Here is a 16,721-nt window from a genome sequence, read left to right as displayed (position 1 = left end):
TCCCCCTCTTTTGGTTGTTATTGTTGTTGTTGTTAATAGAACTTACTTAGAGCTGTATTAGGTGCACAACAAAAAGCAGAAGGTGCAGAGAGTTCCCCTGTGTCCCCTGCCCTTCTTGCACATGCACAGTCTCCCCTACTAGCAACATCCATTTGCTTTGGTTTTGGCAATAGATATAGGTTATGGAAGTAAGATCTCTTTAAAACCAAAACTTTCATTAAAATAGTTTATGTGAACTTTTCATTGTTATTTTTGATGTTTGAGTTGTTGGCTGACTTTATTCCAATAGGCTTTTGCTGTGTGAACTTGGCAGGCTCCTTAAACTTGGAGTCCCAGTATCCTCATCTCTAAAATTGGAATAGTAATTATTGGGAGGATTAAATGAGATGTCCCAACTCTAAGCAAAGTGCCTGGCACATAATAAAGCTTCAGAAAACGGGCATTTTAACATAAAGTTGGCACTGCACAGGTCACAGGGTATATTTGTTTCCTGTGGCTGCTCTAACACATTACCACAGACTTGGTGGCTTAAGACAAAAGAAATTTATTCTCTCAGGCTCCTGGAGGCCAGAAGTCTGAAATCAAGGTGTGAGCAGGACTGCAGTCCCTCTGGAGGCTCTAGGGGAGAATCCTTTCTTGCCTCTTCCAGCTTCTGTTGGCTGCTGGCATTCCTTGACTGCATCACTCCAATCCCTGCCTTCCTGGACACATTGCCTTTTCCTCTCTGCCTTCCTTTTATAAGCGTACATGTGATTGCAGCTAGGGCCACCCTGAAAACCCAGGAAAATCTCCTCAACTCGAGATCCTTAATTTAATCTGCATGGGCCCTGTTTCTCTGTAAGGGGACATTTCCAGGTTCTAGTGATGAAGATCTGATATCTTAGGGGGACTATTTTTTAGCCTACCACACAGGGTCACACAGTTCCTGTCCTGTCCTTACAAGGCATGGTCCTGGACATCTCACCTTTAGATTACTAAAATAGTCCTTTGTTCCCCCCAGTTTGTGGTTCAAAACCATCTGCCTTATTTTAAGAACATTCCTCCCTCTCCCAGAGGGGACAGTGGCTCCCAGGGTTGGGTGGTTTCTTTAAGGTCTCAGCACTAGACCGTGTTGCTATTTTAGAGGCATCTTTCCAAGGTTTTATTTAATTCCGGGATGCACTCTAGCACTGTTTCTCAAACTTGCATATTCCCAGCATCTCTAATTCCGAGGATGGTGCGAGGTTTGGCAATCTAAAATTTTCAAAGTGTCCCACAGGAATTTTATCAGCCAAGATTTAGAAACATTGATTCCAGCAAAGTCCTGAACCAAAACCCTCGAAATAGGGAATTCCCCTTCCCGCCTGCTGGGTGTGTCATGGTTGCATGACTGAGGTTTTTTTAAAAGGGTGGAGAAAAAAGAAAAGAGCAACCCTGAAAACTGAACAGTCTATCTGTACAGTATTCCCTGAAAGAGCTCCCTAGCGGGAAAACTTCCAATTCCGGATTAAGTGGCGGATGGCGACAGCCTGGATTTGGCAGTCCTGCTGCTGTCACTAGCCCGGGATCTCGTAGGTCTGAGTGATAAAGCCCCGGCCGCGCCCTCAGCGGAAGCCAAGCTTTCCCTCGGTGAGAGCAGCTCCAGCTGTGGTGGCGGCCAGGCTATTCCAGCCCTAGTGTGGGTGTCCATAGAGAGGTACATCGCAGTTGGGGTGGGCGGGGGAGTGGCCTGCAGCGCCACTCCTGCAAGTGGCAGCCACTCCAGAGTGGCGCGGGCAGGGGGCGTGGGGATACGTAGGTATATTTATTCTGGCGTGAGAGCGGGATGCTGGGACCGCTCTACGCTGACGGAGGAGCTGTCCTGAGTCGAGAGCAGGCCGTTCTCCCGAAAAGGCTAAGAAACCAGAGCCGGTGATTGGCCAGGTGGGGGCAGCCGTAGTGCGGTGGCCGAACGCACAGAAAAATTTCGGGAGTTGTGGAAGTCCCTTCGGGGATGATGGGGCGCAGTTTGGCTCAGCCAGGAGCGATGAAGGGGCATGTCCAGCTCAGCCGTGAGATGTTGGGGCGCAAAGTCAGGCTCCCCCGGGAGGTGACAGGGGTATAATGTCCAGGTCAGCCTTGGAGTGATGGGGGGCGCAGTGTCAGGCTCAGCCGGGAAGTGATGAAGGTGCAGAGTCAAGCTCAGCTGGGAGGTTATGGGGGCTCTGGGTTAGGCTCAACCTGGGGTTGATGGGTGCCGCAGCGTGGGGGCGCTGCTTGGGGGGCCTGCTCCGGCAACCGGACGGTCAGGTGCTGTTCCTGGGCGCCGCAGCGAGAGGCGCTGAGCGCCGACGTTCGCTGCTCGCCCTGAGCTGGGGCAGCGGGAGGAGCCCTGCGCGGTCACCGCCTCCTCCGGCCACAGGCTCCTCCTCTCCCCCCGCCTTCTTCGTCTCGCCTGCCCGAGCGCCCAATCAGCAGCCCTCGGCCCCGCAGAGCCGGGTTGCTTGTCTGGGCGGCGGAGGCTGAGCGCGACCCAAGCGAGCCGCGGCGCCCGCCGACCAGGGACAGGCGGGACTCCCGGAACCCCGCTTTGCCCCGCGCGGCCGCCCCCCACTTCATTGTCGCGCGGACGCTTCGGCCCGAGCCGCCCGGGCCACGATTCTCCTCCTCTTCCTCCCGGAGGGGAAGGAACGGAGACGGCGGAGTAGCTGCTCCGGAGAGAGCAAGCCGAGGCCCTTGCCCCTGAGGCTCGGGACGGGAGGAGGAGGAGGCGGAGGCGGAGGGAAGTGCGCGTCATTCCCGGGAGGAGAGTGTTTCACCTCCTGGCAGAGGCTGCGGCTGCCAGTTGCGTAAAAGCGGCAGCGGCGGCAGGCCGGGGCTGGAGGGGCTCCCTGGCCATGGAGGGAAGATCCAGACCCTGGGACGCCAGGAGCTCGGCTCTGTCTCTTTGGACTGCTGTGTAGGCACCTGAATTAGCCGACGCTAAGCGGGGGAGGGGAAGGTAAGAAGCAACGGGGTCACCAGCCCCCCGCCCCCTCCGCTCTGCCTCCCTTGCTGCCCGCTGGGGGCCACTGCCAGGACGCGGACCATGGTCCTCCGCTCCTTCCCGGCTCCCGGCAGTCAGGCATTGGGGCATTTCTATTGAAACGGCAAAATCCTCCCGCCTCCCACAGCACCCTCGCCCCCCCCCCCCCCGCGCGCCGCCTTTCTCCTTTTTGGATTAGGAGTAACAAGACTCTTCCGAGTAAGTCCTGTCCATAAGAAAGGGTCTTTGGGAACCACATCTTGATTTCTTTCTCTCCCTCGCTCTTTTCATTGCTTTTACGGGGAACCAAACAATGGACCTTTGAAAGTCGGTGTGAACAGTCTTAAATTTTCTGGAGAGGGCTGGCTTGGGGGAATAAACCCCACAGGAAGCCGACTACAGTGAAAGGTTGGTGGAATGTGCATTGCAGAGTTTCGGCTAAAGTGAGCGCGCGCGTACGCGTTTGGGGTGATCTTTGTCTCTTTATTACCCTGGGTTGGTGCCCCCCCCCGTCTCCCACCCCAGTTTCTTTTAGTTAAGGTAAGGCGACTCTTTAAGGTCTCGTGCAGCTTTCTTTAAAGCTGGGGAAAGGCTTAGCACTGGCCCCCACTTCCAGCTTTCCTCTGCAAAGTTGGGAGGTCTTGGCAAAGGAAGGGGGTCCGGCTCTGTGAGGACCCCTAAGTGCTGCGGTTAATGCTGGTTGCTACACCCCTTGTAATAAAACCAAGGTTCTGACGTCCCTGGATGCTGTCTGCTAAGGGTTGATTTGTGTCCCCAGATGTCCCGTGGAGCGGAAGCTACTCACTTAAATTCTCCACATTAGGTTAGGAAAACAGACTTTGATATATGTCTCCTTTCATCAGCAGTAAGGGTTAAGGATAGAGTGCTTAATAATTTTAAGAACTTTCATTCCGCACAGGAGCCACTCACTGGCTTGTGTTCACTCCCCTTGTTTCAGTGTGACTGTGATGCGATGTTGCATAATTACGCGTGTTGAGGGTGTGCAGATACTATCTTCGTGAGCTCTTCCCAGTACAAAGTGAGAAGAATTTAGAGGAAGGGGGATGGAGGGAGGTTTCACCTGAGCTGAGTAAAGACTGAGTCCTCAAAGCAGCCAGGCTTACCTGTTGGAAATGTCTCTGTTTTAAAAACAAATACATTTAGGTTCTGATGAACCTATGGGCAGGACAGGAATAAAGACGCAGAGATAGAGAATGCACTTGAGGACACCGGGAGGGGGAAGGGTAAGCTGGGACGAAGTAAGAGTAGAATTGACATATATACACTACCAAATGTAAAATAGCTAGCTAGTGGGAAGCCGTTGCCTCGCACTGGGAGATCAGCTTGGTGCTTTGTGACCACCTAGAGGGGTGGGATAGGGAGGTTGGGAGGGAGACGCAAGAGGGAGGGGATATCGGGTTTTTGTATATGCATAGCTGATTCACTTTGTTATAAAGCAGAAACTAACACAGCATTGTAAAGCAATTATACTCCAATAAAGATGTTAAAAAAATAAAATAAAAACAAATACATTTAAAATATTTAGCCTTATGGTTCTTTGGTTGTCTAGAAAGGAGCTATTAATGTTTGTTTGACCCTTGAAGGAAACGTGCTATTTTCAGAATTGGTCTGGGCATCATACTTTGGTTGTGTCTTTGATTAGCTATGCAAAGGGTTCTTTTGAGTTTGCATTTCTGGGCAAAGCAGAAGGTAGTGCACTTCCTCTGTTTAGTAAACATTGGCTAGCACCTTTTGATGCTTTATCCTTTACATTAAAACCACTCCTCTCAATTTTCTGTGTACCTGCACTACAGGATGTGTGTGTGTGTGTGTGTAACTGGAAGTCTTGTGGTTTTCAGTTCAGTCCACCTGACGCTGTCTTATCTGAATGTGTTTACAGGCCCAGAAAAGTAAGGTTAGAAGTGAACTCTGAGTCATCACCTGTTTCCCTTTAACAGTCTGAATGAGCAAGCAAGGGGAGGACTGGGCACTGTGTGTGTGTGTGTGTGTGTGGACAGAAAAATTGAATCAGTGAATTCTTACATGGTACTTGTTTAGATTTCCTTTGTCACAGCTAATTGAGTAAAAGTCTCTTTTTTTTTAAGGATTATTGGTTTTTTTTTCTTTATTTATTAATTTTGGCTGCATTGGGTCTTGGTTGCTGCACGCGGGCTTTCTCTAGTTGCGGCGAGCGGGGTCTAGGCGAGTGGGGGCTATTCTTCGTTATGGTGTGCGGGCTTCTCATTGCGGTGGCTTCTCTTGCTGCGGAGCATGGGCTCTAGGCGCTCAGGCTTCAGTAGTTGCAGAACGCAAGCTCAGTAGTTGTGGCTCGTGGGCTCTAGAGCACAGGCTCAGTAGTTGTGGCTCACGGGCTTAGTTGCTGTGCGGCATGTGGGATCTTCCTGGACCAGGGCTCGAACCCTCAGCATTGGCAGGCAGATTCTTAACCACTGCGCCACTAAGGAAGTCCCATGAAGTCTCTTTCCTTGGTTTGGCCTATAACCCCTCAAATTTTCAAAAGTCAGGAAACTTTCACAACAGGAAACCAGAATGGGGCAACACCTCATTCATGTTCTAATAGACATAATCAAGCCTGTTCTCAAACAGCTATCTTGGAAATGAAGAGGAAACAAAGCAGAGAATAAGGTAGTCTTGCGGGCCATTTCTGAATTTGAAAAGTTACTACTTACTAGCTATGTGCCTCTGGGCAAGTTTCTGAAATTGAGAATGATGAACCACGTGTCAGAAAGAGAAAATTTAAATTATCATTGTCAAATTAACAGTTTTACTCACATGGGATGCTGTATGTAAATGTGTACCTTGTAAAGTGCTGTAAAATATTTATGAGTATTGCATCATCCACCCACCCACCATCCCTTCAGCTAACAATTATTAATCACCTATTGTGTGTCAGGCTTTCTGGAAGCAATCTGATTGCCCACTCTCTTTGTGGAGTGTTCTTTTTGGTAGGGAGAGGGAGTTGGATGAATTGGTTGAAATTCCAGAGGTCACAAGGAGCAAAGATACGGACTTCCCTGGGGGTCCAGTGGTTAGCTGCCAGTGCTGGGAGCGCCTGTTCGATCCCTGGTCAGGGAACTAAGGTCCCACATGCCTCGAGGCCAAAAAAAAAAAAAAAACCCACAAAAAACAAGGAGCAAAGATAACCTGGTGGCTTCCATCTATAAAGAAAGATAAAACAACCTCTGCTGTTGAAGAAATGAGTCTATTCAGGTACAAAAGGAAATGAACAATTAGAAAGCCCAATAAGTGTTTGGAGAATTATGCATAGAATGCTTTAAGAACCCAGAGGAGGATCAGATTGGGAATGGGAGGGGGAAGCAATTTAGTGAAAAGTAAAATTTACTAAATCAGACGTAATAGTAGGGGCTGAAAACTGGTGTTAGACGTACCATTTTGAAATGTAAAGATTGGAGGACTTGAAGTCAGAATTGAGTTTAAAACAAAGCTCTGACAATTGTTAACCACTTGCTTATTGGGCAGATCCCCAAATTCCTCACATATTGTTTCTTCATCTGTAAAATAACTTTATGGAATTCTTTGAGGATTAACTTTGATTTAATTTGCTGTGTATATGATAAAGTACCATACAAGCTAATGCTGTTTGGTACTTTCAAAATATGTTCTTTTTAAAAGCTGTAAATAGATACAGTTTATAACTTAGTCTAATTGGTCTCAGTCACAGATTTCTATTTTATTGGCCCTTTCCTGAGTGTGCTGAATCCCATCTTGAGTGCAAGTCTTCAGCTGTTGTCATATGGTGAGTCTCACTTGTTCAGGCATCTTCATCTCAGACATAGGAAATCTTTTCATCGCGTTTGGGTTGTGAACGCTAATTAGAAGGATGGGCTGTCTAGTACAGTACATCAATTGAGAGGGGCTTGTCTGGGTCTGTACTGTAACGTCCGTACTCTCCTCCCTCCCTCCCAAGTCAGGCACTGGTCCTTCTGTTTGTCTTGATCCTAACAAAATGAATACAGAAAAGGAAAAAGAAAGGACAAGAAAAACTATACATCTACGTTTTTGAGACCATGAAAATCACCCTTAATAGTTTTCTCCATTTGTATAGAGGTATAATTTTCAACTACACTATTAAAGAAAGGCTATGCTCTCAATAGCAACAGCTGCTGTCTAGGTGAAACTTGAATCTGTAAGCAGTACTTGCTTTAATATACTTGCCTTAATTCTCTGCTTGAAATGGACTTAAGCTCATCTGACATTTTAATAAATTGCCTTTGATAGAAATCCATACTCAGTATTTAAAACTACCATGTTAAATGTGACTTTTTGGGGGAAGGGTGATATGACTGTAAATCAGTTCGCAGGACAGTTACACATGCTGAATCTTAGCATGCAGTTTGAATGGGCCTCAAAAATTATATTAAAATGAGGAAGTTGAGACCCAGAGAGGCTAACTAATTAGGTAAGGTCATGTAGTAAATTAATGGCTGAGCAGGGACAAGAACCCCTTTGTCCCTATTTCCAGCCAGCATATTTTTTTCTCCAATATACTCTAATTTGTTACTCTTTGGTTTTGTTAGCAATTTAGTTATTTTAATGTTTTAATATGAAATAATTTGCATTCTGGGTTAGAAATCCACTGCGCCCAAGTTTAAGGCAGACACTGTACCTTCTGTTTTGTTTGGGAGAATCTGGATATGATATGGTGCACAGAGTGGGGTGAAGCTACTTGTAATAAGTTTGTCAGATAAGGAACTAAGTGTAAAAGTAACATTAACTTTACTTGCATTTTCTATAAATAGTCTACTAACTTAAAATATTGTCGAAGTGCACATTTTTTAAAAGAAGCAAGTTCTTCTGAGTAAGAAACATTACTCAGATTTGTGTTGTGAAACATATGATAAAAGCATATTAGAAATAGGTTTGCATGTTCTTTTGTTTTTCCTGTACTTGCTTTGAGAAGCCTTTAATGCTGGTTGTTAGAAACTATGCCCAGCAAATATTTTGTTACATTCCCAAGATGTACAAGGCACTGTGCAAGTTGCTGTGAATGATACAAAGATGTGTGAGGCATAGGGTCTTTATTAAAATGTCTCTTTACAAAAAGTGAAACAGACTCAAAGCTGTGTATGACTTAAAACTCAGAATTGCTATCTCCCAGCAAATCAGTCCTTTGATCTAGTAGGCAAATCTGCTCTGAAATTGTTATTATTAGACTAACCAGACTTGTAACAAGATATTTATTTTCATTACATGGTGACAAGTGATAAACCTTTCACTTTATTTACTTTATCAGGGCCTCATCTTAGTTTGGACAATAAGTAAAACTTTGGCAACGTTCGATAAGATTTTATATTATGAAAAGTTTGCCTGGGAGAGCTTGTGGCGGTCTTAGCTTTAATGTATTTTAAAGATGACTTCTTTTTTTTTTTGCGGCACGTGGGCCTCTCACTGTTGTGGCGTCTCCCGTTGCGGTGCACAGGCTTCGGACGCGCAGGCTCAGCGGCCGTGGCTCACAGGCCCAGCCGCTCCGCAGCATGTGGGATCTTCCTGGACCGGGACACGAACCCGTGTCCCCTGCATCTGCAGGCAGACTCTCAACCACTGCGCCACCAGGGAAGCCCTAAAAATGACTTTAACATTGCATAGAAGTGCGACTGGAACATTGTTTTTGCCTGAAAAGGTTGCAGTTTAAGACAATCCATATTGAGGAACTGAGAAAAGAATTGTCCTCATTGACTCTGAGTTTGATGTTAGTATCTTAAAACATATGCATATTCACCACAAACTAGATGTCATGTCTGATTACTAAGTCTCTCCGAAGAGTGAAATTATTATTGACTTGGGGGCTCTTGCCTAATTACTGGCTTGTGCTTGGAGACTGCAAGCCTTCTCTTATCATAATGGTCTCTGCTAATGGTGACTCACTTCCCTGAAGAATGAGTGAGGTTTTTTGTTTGTTTTTTTGTTTTTCAATACACAACGAGGTTGGAAAATTCATTATTAACACTTAAGAGATTGGAAAGATTAAGTTTAGCACAAGGACAAATGCCTGATTCCGGTTACAGAATAAATTAGAAAAATGAGTCATTTTTTAAAAATTGTGGCTAAAAAACCCCCACATACATACCATTGTTTTTAATACCACCAGTGCCACCACTATAAAGTCAACATTGTATGAGGAATTAAAAAATATTATACTTCATTAATGCAAAAGATATGGCTTTAATTGTTCAATAGGTGCTTGGTGATAGCCATTCCCCAGCCATCCAATGCCATATACTCAGATTGAAGTGCTAGTAATGTTGAGAAGCTAGCAATTTGGTAGCAAGTGGGCTGTGTATGAAGGTATAGGTGAAAAGGCCAAATGAGAAATAAATCATCTTATCTGCGTGATTAATGACATCTTTTGATGGATATTAGTTGCTGTTTGTCCAAGTGCCTGTCCTTACCATATGACCCCCCTTCACAATATATGGTCAGTTCATGGATAACCTTCCCCAGCTGCCTGGTTACCATGTCGTCTGAACTTGGCTTTAGCCTTAAAGTATTTCTTCTTGCTCCCTGTTTGTGCTTTAGTCCTCATCACTTGAGCTCATTACTCAGCCCCTGTTTACCTGTCCTGCTACTGCTGGCAGTATTCTATCCCTGTTCAGCCATGCAAAGTCCAGCCTCTGCTCTGGTGTTGAGTAATTGCTCGTTCACTGGGGGTCCTGCCTTTTGACTCTCTGGTACCCCTGAATTTGACAAATGTCAAGGAGACTGTGGAAGGGGTGTATATGGTCCCTATGGTAGGCCTAGGTTTCACAAGCCCTAGGAGGACAGGGGCTGTGATTTTTTTGTATTTTGGCCAGGAACTCAGGAACTCATCTGCAGGTGACACCTGCCAGCCAGCCTTCTGGAGCATACGAAAGACATCCTGAGTTTGTTGTTTTCTCCCTATATTGGTTATTGTTGGACAGTGTGTTGTCATTTTTTTTTTGTGGTACGCAGGCCTCTCACTGTTGTGGCCTCTCCCGTTGCGGAGCACAAGCTCCGGACACGCAGGCTCAGCGGCCATGGCTCACGGGCCCAGCCGCTCCACGGCATGTGGGATCTTCCTGGACCAGGGCACGAACTTGTGTCCCCTGCCTCGGCAGGCGGACTCTCAACTACTGCGCCACCGGGGAAGCCCAGTGTGTTGTCATTTTAGGGGCAGAGTTCAGTGGTAGATTTTAGTTCACACATGCCAAGGAAGATATTAGTAGTAGTCTGATGGTATACATTTGGGTAAGTAAGTTTGGGATTTAATAAAATCAGGCTATCACCCCTTTAGACACACCAGCCTAGTGTCTTTGCCTCAACATATATTGTAATTACTTGTTTACCTGTGTCATCGTCTGACACCCACCTCCCCAACGCTAGGCTATGCGCTTCTTGAAGGTGGAGATCATGTATATTTTTTGCACCGCTGGATCCCAATCATCTAGCAAAATCCTTGTCTCATAAGCAATCCCCAAACCTGAACGCATTCCCTGTTTGGTAAGGCTTTTCTCTTAAATATACTGTGTGAAAAATAGACTATGTGTTGTAGGTTAAAAAATATATATACATTTGGATTCTGATCCTGCACCTGCCATTAATAGAAACTTTGCTTTGATGTTGGATTGAGTAGCCTGGATCACTTCAGTCTGGGCATCTCATTATTCATCTGGAATATTTCTTAGTTTGAAAGGCATGTCAAAACATACTTGGTATATGTTTCCTACTGTCATTGCATTTTGATGCCTGTATGTCACTGGATCATAAACTTTTGGTACACCTGTACTGAGTTATCAAACACATCTCTGTTGTCTTTTCTTTTTTCCCCACCTTTCAACATTCTACCAACATGACTTTCTTGAATTTTTCTTCTGGAAAAGCATCGTAAAGCTTTGTCCCTGGCGCTCGGCAGAGAATGTAGCCCACAGGCAGCTCTGCCCTTTGCTATGACCTTAATTAAATCAGCCTCCCTCAGGTCAGACTTAGGCTTTGGTTCTTTCTTTCGAAGGCCAGCTGCAAGGCTGATGACATGCCTGCGTCTGCCATTGTGTGCCTCTGCACAGCCATCCGTCACTGTCAGCAGGTTGGGAGTCTCTCTGCTGTGTCCTCCCAGCCAGTGGGGAAAAAGGGCGAAGGGGGATGGTCTAAAGACCCTTGAGAGGGAGGGGAGAAGAAAGAACAGCTTTCAGTAGAAAGAATTAAGGAGAAAAAGGAATCTGAGGAATAATAGTCAGAAGAAAGGAAACAGAAGTGAAGAGCAGAGAACTGGTAGGTAAAATGACCCTCTCCTCTCTCCAATTTTCCAAGTTGAAGAACAATCATGCTCCAGTTTTGCTTATCCTTTAGTTCTTTACTTCTACCCAGAGGCCTATGTACTTTGCTGTTTTTTAAAAATTTTATTTTTGATTGGGCGAGGAATGTGAGATATTGTTCAGTTGTCACCCTTTCTACCCGCCTTGGTCTGTAGATCTGTATTTTTGCCCCTTTTGTTTCTCTTTTGTTTCCCGGGATAATGTTCTCCAGCCTTTTCGCTCTATCAGCCATCTTGGCTTAAGGGTCAAGCATTGCTTTTCATGGACGGATCTGAAAAAAGACAGGATTAATGAGTATATTTGGTGGCAGAAAAATCAGACATCTGCCTCCTGTACCTTGCATAAGTGAGAGGAGTAAAATAATGAATTAAACTATTTCTTAAAGGTCACTTACTTTAAAGTGGGAAAGTGTTCACTGGGTTTACTTTGGGCATTAGATATTATAAATAAAGACTCTGTTTTGATGGACCATATTTTAACAGGAGATTCCAATAGAATTTGCCAAGGATATATACACTTTAGTGAAATTGTAGCTAATTTGCTAATCTGAAATCCTTAAATACAGACCCATGAGCATATATTGTTTCGTTGTTTTCCAGGAAAGCAAACTCTTAGTATTTGTAGTTAATTTTTGTTTTCCAGGGATTTACTGTTTTCTGACTATAGTTTTCTAGCAAAGAGAGTATAGATTAAATGAAAAGTGAATTTCTAAGCAGGGAAAAAAATGTCTTCTGACTTTAAATAATAATTCCAACTCAACTGCTTAGTGGGAAAAAAATTTCTTTTTAGTAAATTTAGTCTTTTTAGGACTATATGTTTGAAATATTCCTTGTGATTTCTCGGTATTGTGGTTTAATAGTTAGTGTGTATTGAGAGATTTATTTCCTTTTGAGAGGGGAGATAATGTGAACAATATATGGTACCAAACTGGAAGTCAGGTGCATATTGGTGTTTATATATAATACTAGGTTAACTTTTGAGTATATCATTCATCATATGTGTCAAAATTGACCAAGTGGAGAAAAGAAGGTGGAAAATTAGAATTAAAGTGTCTCAGTACCTTATCCTTTTACTTCATAGGGAGCTGTTTATGGTTCAGGGTTGGTGCATTCCCCTTCTATTTCTGAACATTGGCCTCAGTGTGATCAGCTTAGTGAAATGAGCAGGAATCAATGCAGGTAAACTAACTCTGCAAAGTGTATTGTTTCTTGGGAATGTGCCAGACAGTTGCAGGTGCTAGTGACTCATCCTGATTTGGAGAGTTGAAGGACAAAGACAGAAGGGCTATGACAAGTGCTGGGTAATAATGGAGAATGTGTGAATGTGACAGTGTGAAGGCACTGTCCTGTTCAGAAGTCTCAGAGTATTCATTTCTTTGCCAGTCTGCTTACACAAAACCAAGCAGATCTCTGAATGAAAGTGAACTTATTTTTTTCCCCACCATCTGTCTATTTTCTCTCAAGTAGCTATAGGAATAGACCTAGCATTTATGCTGAATTCCTTTGCAGTCATTGTTATAGAAAAATGTGTTTTATCTTGTTTGGTCTGGGAATAGAATATGTAATAAAGTATATTCTGCTAAACTATAAGAGAATTCCCCCTCTCCGAAACTCTCTTTGTTTTATCCTTTGCATTTGAAAATCTTTATATGAGAATATTGATCACACTTAAATATTTGACAGTTTGTGAAATTGAAGATCCTAAAAGTCAACTTTGCTAAGTTTGTTTCTTACTGCATAGCTTTAGTATGATTGAGTTGTTGAGCTCATTGTTTATCAACTACAGACATAATCTGAATGTAAAACAAAGCTAGATGAAACATCCTACCTCCTGCTCCCCCCCCCAACAAAAAAAACCCAAACCTGAAAATCACCTTGATGTTATTCTCTCTTGTCCTTCACTTAAAAATAGGAGATTGGAAGTTAGAACCATTAATTGAAAGTTCAAGGCCATTAGGAGCTGGTTAAGAATTTTGTTAGGTCGTGATTACTAGTAATTATAAACAAAATTATCATTTGTTTTCATGATAATTCGCGAACACCTCTCTTTCCTGGCATAACTTACTTTTATTTTTGCTGTGACTGAGCACACCAGTCAGTGTGTTACAAAGACCTACTAAGATCTTAATAAAAGGAAAAGTTTCCTTAGCCAGGTTTTGGCCAGTTGTACTGAAACTCTCAGAAAGTAGACTAATTTGTAGAACTGACCTTTAGGTTGGATACTGTTTCAAGAATTATGTCCTTGATCAAAGAAAGATAAACTTGAGGAGATCATGCCAGTTTCTTGACTGTTCCTACAAGCCTGAATTTTCCATTCAGAAATAAGTTTTTATACCAAGTGTAGGCAGGATTTAAAAGGGCTTAAATGAGTCAAAAGTATTGCATTTTCATTAGGTGTTCAGTATGATGGGGCCAATATGCATGGCATAGCAATGGGCTGTGGGACACCCCTATGTTGGGTTGGAGGGGCTGGATGATTTTGCACTATAGGGCAAGTGTCCTCAACCACTGTGTAAGTGATAAGCACTTGTGGTAGGCAGTTGGCCTTCTGTATTAGTAGCTCAGCAGTAGAAAGAAAATGAAAACTCAACCCTTTTAAAGGGTTCTTAGGAGTTTTGAATTAATTGCCGCTATCTCTGTATTGAGAAGACTTTTCCTTTGATCATAGCATTTATTTGCTGTCAGCATAACAATATAAAGTGGAATGGAACATCTCCTTTTTCCTAAGTACCTACTGCAGTTGAGCTTGTCTAGATGGTTTGCTGTTCTGTATCTTTAGAATTTCTATTTGCAGTTGTTAATAATAACTTTTAGTCACCCACTAGATTGCATATTAGCATTTTGTAAAAATTAATGCATTGACTTTTTTGCTTGAAGTAGTAAATGTTCTCAATTTTTCCCAAATTAGGGTAACTAATATGGAAATTAGACAAATTTCCCAGAGCCTCAAGGATGTTGAAAAAGGAGTAAATGGGAAATTCCAATCTGTGTGTGTGTGTGTGTGTGTGTGACAGAGAGAGAGAGAGAGAGAGAGAGAGAGAGAGAGGAAAACAGTAAGTTCTAAGTTCAGTAAGCACTTACTGAGTTCCTACTGGGTGTAAGTTCCTGTGAGAATACCAAGAAGAGTAAGGTGTTGTCCCTGCTCTCAAGAGGCTTTTGGTCAACTGCAGGAGATGGACACGTACTTACGTTAACTGCAACATAAGGCAGAAAGCAAGGTGATTCAATAAGAGTTTTAAACAGAGTACAGGGAAGAACAGGCAGGGAACTTATTTTGGAATCCTGAGAAGCCTTCATGGATGAAATAGCACAGTATTTGAAAACTTTATAGGATACTATCTTAGTTTTCTTAAAATCATGCCCCTTTTTAATAGGTCAAAAAAACCCAACTATGATCTCCTTTAATGTTGTTGAAATTTCAAAATAAATTACTTTCTGTGATTATTGTAATTTATAATCAAATTAATTAATTGAATACTCTTACCAGCTGTAAGCCCCTCCCACAGTTACTGTTTGAGTTTATACACTCTTTTTATCCAAGAGAAGAATTTTATTTAAAATAACCGCAAATTTTTAAGGTAATTTTTTTTTGTGAGGGCAACTGAGAATTTGACAAAAGTACTAGGTTTTGAACGCTACCCCTTTTTTCAGTATTTGCATATCTTTAAGTTGATATGATTTTTTCATACTTTTAGTCATTTCTTTCATATCTACTTTAAATTTTGCCTAAATTCCTGGTGCAAATTTTTGTGTGATTTTATTTTCAAATTAATTATTACCAAGCCTTTTGGGCTACTAGGTTTTTAATCATCCAGGAAATAAATACTCACAAGATAATTCTTCTAAGGAACATCTAAATACCAAAAATTGTGCTCCAGAAGCTTTGTAGAGTGTATTTCCAAATTTGATATGAATGACTTGGGTTATTCCTCATTTTGGATTGTTTGTGTTCAGGGGTTTAGCACAGTCCAAAATAACTCTTAAAATATATCTTAAAATACTGGTGTGTTCCTTCTGTATACTATGTGATTTCCACTAGAAATACAGCCCTTTTAAAAATGACAGGTGATATAAACAAATTAACAGTATATTAAGTAAAAACTTCCATCTGTAGTAAAAATTTTAAAATGACACCTAATGCTAGCCTTGAATAAAGTTTGAAAGCCAGGGGAAACTCTTCATCCTCTTTCTTCCTCTATTAGGTTTCTCCGTTGTTCTTGGGAACATAAACTAATGTTCAAACTAATGCTACCAGTAGTAACAACCTTATGGACTGAACAGCCTGGGAACCTATCACAGTATTTCATGATATTTCCTTGGTCAATTTCACTCTTCCTTCAAGCAAGTGATTTAAAATTGAATTTAGGACTCTATGTATAATATTGTTTAACTTTTTATACTATTTCATTGACACAAATGCTGTTAAAATAAATACTTGGAATAATCAAAAATAAATAAATAATAAAATTGAATTTAGGAATTGCATTTCTTGGGGATGCTGTATATCTTTTATCTTTATCCCCCATAGTCCCTACCACAATTCTCTAATGACAGTAAGAGCTCGCAATTGCTTATTGAATGAGTGAAATGACAATTTTTTCCCATGAATAATTGAAATCTAGTTAGCAATCAATATATTTTAAAGTAATTGATTTATAATACTACTAAAGCAAGCTCTTAAATGTAAAGTGAAATCCTAAAGCAGTGTATTTGTGTCTTATTAAAAAATTGTAATAAATTGCGAGGAAAATCTGCATATTATTATTTTCTTGTAAATTTATTCTAACATAGTTTCAATAATGTGTTACTCAGGAAAATAATGATTGTATTTGTTGCTTATGTATTTACATGTTTTTCAGTAAAATAGAGCTAATGGACTCATAATATGTAGGAAAAAAATATATACAGTTTTGCAGAAGGGTCCTGGGGAAAACATACCATGATTACCATTGATTTATTGGTCATGTGAGTTTGTGGTAGACACCATCTGAATTTTCATGTTAGAATGTGAATGTGAAGACAAATATTTTTCCCAGTGGGATGGTGACTTCATTTAGGCTCTCATTGCCTTTTTTTCTGTTGCTTTGGGTACATCTGGAGACATTATCTCCCACAAAAGGGGCCTCCAGGCTGTTAAGTAATAACAACCTTTCTCACCCTGAAACAATAAAGTATCAAGTGATTTCAGCTTCAAACAAAAGATTTCTACTCCCTTTCAGAGGAGATTATAGTCTGATTCCCCTCTCACCCTGGTGAGCCTGGCACTCAAGAGTATCTAGTTTAGTCCTTTCTTCCTTGATAGATGATCATAAAGGGGTCTTTGTCATACTCTCTCATTTGTTCCAGCAGGATGTATCTATTATTTTGGTCGGCTGCTTGACACATACAGCAGTTTCTTCAACAGTACCTTCGATCATGTTGTTCTCC

General features: G+C 42.4%; 1 protein-coding gene across 8 annotated transcripts in view; it reads left to right on the top strand.

Annotated features, from left to right (window-relative positions):
• Positions 1-1,807: 1,807 nt before the first annotated feature.
• CEMIP2 (cell migration inducing hyaluronidase 2) overlaps positions 1,808-16,721 on the top strand; it is a 79,993-nt gene continuing 65,079 nt past the window's right edge. For 3 of the 8 annotated variants that reach the window (XR_016393570.1, XM_089913294.1, XM_089913301.1), the window contains exon 1: positions 2,616-2,959. The gene's annotated coding sequence lies outside the window, so the exon portion shown is untranslated. Of the gene's footprint in view, positions 1,903-2,608; positions 2,960-16,721 lie in introns of those variants that run through there. The other 5 variants (XM_089913296.1, XR_016393571.1, XM_089913298.1 and 2 more) reach the window with 5 other exon arrangements.

This window comes from Delphinapterus leucas, chromosome 6, assembly GCF_059928025.1.
Source record: "Delphinapterus leucas isolate spDelLeu-1000000601 "Yukka" chromosome 6, BTC_Dleu_Yukka2, whole genome shotgun sequence".
NCBI classification, from domain to species: Eukaryota; Metazoa; Chordata; class Mammalia; order Artiodactyla; family Monodontidae; genus Delphinapterus; species Delphinapterus leucas.
Note: the sequence above shows the minus strand (reverse complement) of the source record. Positions and strands in the feature narration are given on the sequence as shown.